Source organism: Gadus chalcogrammus, chromosome 16 (genome assembly GCF_026213295.1).
Source record: "Gadus chalcogrammus isolate NIFS_2021 chromosome 16, NIFS_Gcha_1.0, whole genome shotgun sequence".
In the NCBI taxonomy this organism is placed as follows: Eukaryota; Metazoa; Chordata; class Actinopteri; order Gadiformes; family Gadidae; genus Gadus; species Gadus chalcogrammus.
The window spans coordinates 28155362-28160897 of NC_079427.1; the positions used below are offsets into that span (position 1 = coordinate 28155362).

The 5536-nt window shown below is 38.9% G+C and overlaps 1 long non-coding RNA gene across 1 annotated transcript; it reads right to left on the reverse strand.

Moving 5' to 3' along the window:
* Positions 1-4079: 4079 nt before the first annotated feature.
* Positions 4080-5230, reverse strand: LOC130405467 (uncharacterized). Its single transcript, XR_008904343.1, has 3 exons — positions 4896-5230; positions 4239-4317; positions 4080-4112 (listed from the first exon to the last, which is right to left on the reverse strand). It is a non-coding gene; the product is annotated as an uncharacterized LOC130405467 (long non-coding RNA).
* Positions 5231-5536: the final 306 nt, after the last annotated feature.

Below are 5536 nucleotides of genomic sequence, written 5' to 3' on the forward strand. Positions count from 1 at the left end.
TTTACCTTCTTTTCCTTCTGATAGGGTCTTCAGCCTCTGACTGTATGTCTGATGTTAAGCACTGTAAGGACTTTTCAGGTAGTCCTTTGCCTTAACATATGTTGCTGAAAGTGAATGGCATGCATTAGTGACATTTAGCAAGTTGAATCTTATGGAAACATTTTCATATGCAGCATTTTTCCTTACCACAGCTATCCAAGACCCTCACGTCACCGGGCACGTCCCACGCTGCACCTGGAGGAAGGTGGTGCGTGACTGCCTTCTGGAGGCGGATATGATCATAAGAACTACGAGGCCAGAAACAATTCCATGACTCCCCTGCCACCTCCAACCAGCTGCTTGGCACTATGGTAGTGCTCCTATCTTTGAGTTCGACGACCTTCCACACTTGTGCCATCTGTCAATGAGGTGAATGAAAGAAAAAAAAAATCGCTGTGTTTTGAGTATGAAAAATAAGCTGTAGAAATATATTTGGCCTATATATCAGTCATTGTTGTTATATATAACATAGTGTGTATGTTGCAAGATCAACAGTGATCACAGTTGATCAGTCTCAGAAATATTTGGCCTGTTAAGCCCTTTGAGACTGTAATGGTGATTAAGGGCTATACAATACAATTTAATTGAAAATTGAATCACTATCATAAGTGGTGAGAGAACTGCATACACCAGCTTAACTATCTTCAAAGGCTTGCCGGGCTCGAGGCAAATGCCCCCTCCCCAGAATTACCTTCACAAAGACAAAAAAAATAGAAAGAAAAAGAAAGCACTTCGCAGGAAGAGTATACAATGCTACTCAGCTGAAGCACTCTAACTACTCAGATCATTCACAGCTGATTCACAGCAGTTTGTCACCACTCAGATATATATTTTTGGGCTATTTGTGTATATCGTTTTTTTTGTTTTTTTTTCGTTCATTAATTCGATTTTAGGACTTTTAAGAAAAGTTCAATAACAAAAAATCTTTTTTTTCTTTATTTTTTGGATTGCAGAAGACAAGGAATTAGGATTGGTGAAGAAGAGGGATGGCAAACATAATGGTCTTGGTCTGGAAAAAGCACACATCTCAACCTCAAGATCATCGACCAACGTATGGACCTGAAAACAGCCTATTCGAGAGGAGGGGCAGGGATATGTGAAATGGGATTCCTTGTACCCAAATCGTCTGTAGATGATGAAGACTGAACCAGAGGATAGCACAATGTTTTGGACCAGTCCAATATCCTGTCCTACTGCTATGCAGTTGTTCCCAGTCTTTGTTGACAGGCAAAAATCTGTTGTTGCTACCTTTCTGTACTGTTTGGCAGTACTGAATTGCAGAGGCAAAGGACCATCCTGGTGTATGTCGTACAAAAGGGGTGGCTTACTTGGAGGTGGAGTAACAGTTTGATGCACCTCTGACAGTCTCTTGACTACCTGTTGTAATGGTAGTTGAGGATTTCGCAACATTTTTTTAACTTTTCCAAGGAAGTTTTCATAAGGAAATGCAGAGACACGGTCAAGGGCACCAAACTGTTTGTACACATCAGCTAGATGTATCACCTGATGAACTGTAAATACAATTTCTCCTTGACCATATAAATCTCCAAAGCTTTTAACAAAGGCTGTTGGGACTCTATTGGCAAAATCAATCATGGGTGCAAAGAGGTTGGGGCTGAGTAATAAGAACACACCCACGGAAAACAGGAAGTTCTCAAAAATCTCTTCTGGTAGATTGTGCTTTAGGACCACAGGTCCACTGTAAATCATGAACTGCCTTAGTTCTGTAGCCTTCCATCTTTCTATCTCTGTCAGCTCTCGTGGTTTTCGGGCAAATTCAGATGGAATATGGGGACGGAGAGCAATCAGTTAGATGATATAGCTGAGATGACATTAGATGGCTGTCTTATGCCCAGGTTTTTGCCCTTCATCCAGAAAAGAATGAGTTTTTGGTAACACTTTATATTAAGGTACACCTATTCACCATTAAATAGTTGCTTATTAGCATGCAAATTAGTAACATATTGGCTTTTAATTAGTCATTATTAAGTACTTATTATACAACCAGTAAGCCATTAACTAAGAGTTTTCCCTCAATAACCTCAGAATTATGGCTTATTAGCAGTAAGTAAGGAAGTTGTTGCATATGAATTATGATCTTAATATGCTTTGCTTAGTATGGACTTTATAAGGTGGTAGTACCACAAGAATAGTTATTCTCCCTTAATAACACTTAATGAATATGGTCTGTTCTTACATAAAAAATACACAAAACTACAAGTGTTAATAGTGTCCAAATAACTCTAAATTAAGTCTTTGTTACTTAGAATATGTTCCCCATACTAAAGTGACATCTTGATCATTACTAATTCACTAGTAATTGAACACTTATTAACCAACACATGTTCCCTAATCTAAAGTTGCCTCCTTTTTACACTTAGTTAATATATTATAGCACATAACTACTGCAATGAACAAGCGATGGGTTACACCTTTGAAAAAAATGGATCTATCTATAGGTTCCCTCTCATTCAGTGGTAGAATAACAAAGACAGCAAGTACAAATACCTCATTTATTAAACCACTGGTTCAGGTTTTCCCAAGGCTGACAACAAATACTGCCTGAAAATTCAAACACTGACAAGTATCAATGTTTATAAACATGTCATACAATATGGTATCAAATGTATAAGCAGGTCATACTGTATGATAATACAGGTACTCTATTGTTGAACATCTGTGTGATCCTTTAACCAAAATCTGCCTGCTTAAAAAAAACACAATATAAAATACTGCACAATATTAAGTACAAAAATACAATAAATTGCACAATCTAAAAAATATAAAACCTGCACAGCTCAACATGAACTTGCTCTTCATCAGCTAAACTACACTTGTCAAAGCTTAGAACAAATGTACTGAACTGTACAAACATTGCACTTTCACAGCCTAAACTTGCTCTATAATTACTGCATCAGGTGATTTATTTCCCCTGTGCACTAACAAGGATATAACTAAATCTGCACAGGTTAATATTTCACGTTTCCAATACAATACAACCGATCTTTAACTGAACAAAGCAGATCACTTAAGTCTTTAATATTTCATCAACTAGTTAGTGTGAATGCTGCAAAATAAAATGGAGCTTTATTCTTGATGAAAGCCACATTTTTTACTTTAGACATTTAATTTTTATTTATCATCAAATTCCTAGTATATTCAGACTCTAGAACTGAAGATCTGTATTTTTGCCTCATAATTACTTCAGAACATATATTTTTAACAGCTCTTCCAATGCTTTTATTAATAATTACTTTTCATGACCACTTGTTGCTAACAGGGCAGGTGGTTCAAGTTATGCCATTCTTACCTCTCACATGAGCTTTTCCAAGCACAGCCACAGTTGCAGATGCAGGTGGCTGTGTCCAACGTTTCTTCCGTCTTTGGATGACAACATCACTGTCCGAGGACTCACTGATGTTTGGAGAAGATGGGGGAATGACGTCATCTTCATCCATGTTACCATCGTCATCCTCGTCGTCGTCCTCCAAAGTAAATACTTTTGGTTGAGCTTTGATCAAATAGGAGGATAGATGAGACAAAGATCAGATTGTTATGAAGACATATCACACCTTTCATTACAATTACATTACATTTTGCAGATACAAGTTGCTCCCAAATCACTCACATGATTTCTTCTTTCCCATGATTTGCTCACGCAAGAAATTGCGCTCTTGCTCAAGATCCTTTATTATTTTTTCTTGCCATTGGATCCTTGCTTCTAGGAACTCCACTTTGGAGATTGATCCTTAAAAACAAAAATGAGAGCAGGATACAAAAAATATTATGATTTGACAGTATTGAGTGAGTGAGTGAGTGAGTGAGAGAGAATGACATGCATGTAACAAAGGTAGTGGACCAGATATGGTGTGTGCGGCTGCCTCAACTTGATTTGTAAGCACATGTATACTGACAAAATCTGCCAACAACTTTAATCTCAGGCAGGAAAAATCCCTAGCAAAAATGAAACTCTGCTAAGATACACTGCTAGAAAATGAGAAATCATTACCTGATCCAATGCTGCTTATGCTGCTGCTGCTGACTTGGAGCAGAGCTTCCTTCAACTTCAGGACCTACAGTATGGCATAGGTACAACAAAATCAACATATGAATAGAGGACTTTCAATGTTTAAACACATTTGGACAAGCTAATTATTTAGGTATTGAAGTTACTTGAAAGTTGACAAAGAAAAATTTACCATCCAAATCATTTTTGGTCACCTCTGTCATCGAGTCATTTTTAGGGACTTTTAGGGACATTTTCTTCTTGGCCTTAGGCTGTAAAAATATAAATAAATTCATGTCACTATAACCGGCAAAATTTAACTTAAATAATCTACACAAGATTCAAAGCTCTTCTTGTTCGAATGACTGCATAGTGCATAATTTATTTTTCATTACAAAATATGGTTCATACTAATTCATTAATACACAGGATCAGATGTTATAATCCCTTGTGCCAAAATCCAAGGAAAACACATATTCAGAAGCCCCTGTCCAAACCAACTTTATAAGCACGCTGGCTACTGAGCTACCAACCAAAGGTGAAAAAACACGGGACAACTAGCCCAATTAACAGCAGTAAATACAGCAGTAAGCAGTAAGCAGAATATCATTGGGGTTATCAAGTGGGCACCCTCTTTCACAGATGTTTCGTTTAAGTTAGGCCCACGACACCTCCTGAAGGCTTAACAATGAAACCAGCGTCCTGGATTCACCCCCCTCAATGCTGCCACCACATTGCCACATTTAAAGCATCTAAACACTCTTTCCTGCATCGTACCCCTAGCCCTACCCCTAACCCTGACCACACAAACACGTTGGCATATTAGCTCACGTTAGCACAGCTGGCTTACCTCAGCTTGCACCCCAGGAAGTATGTTTTCTCCTTACCCACAGCCATTCACTTGCTCGTTCTGCTGCCACGGACATGTAACTAACCGCCTGCCTCAGACTTCGTCCACAAATACCCAGTTCAGTCAGCAAGCTAATAGCAGATCTAGCAACAAACCCCCGTGCACCGATTTCAATAGGCCTTAGTCGCGAACTCCAGCCTCTCTGTGCTGCCTCTTCAGCCATCTCAGCATACTTCGCTTTCTTAAGCTCATTAGCTACTTCAACTCTGTCTTCCCAAGGAACTGTATGTTCAATAAAATAAACAATCTTCTCTAAGTCTGACCACAATAGCATATCTGGGCTTAGCCGAGTTCGTGCTCAACTAGGTGTGAGGAACAACAACCTGCTGAATAGATCCGGCCTTCAATTCCCAGGGCTCCTCCATTACTTAGGCTGCCGACTCTGTGCCTGCCTCTAAATGGTCTAGCCTTTTCCTCCCCCTGATGCACAAAGTTAATTTGCCTACCCTCTTTACTAGCGGCTGATGATTAAGCTTCACCCCGTTAGCATCAACAGCCTCTGCAAACATTTCATACCTTGTTGTGACGCCAAAGCATTACATATGCACCTACATTCACATTTTATGTAATGTTACAGTTTC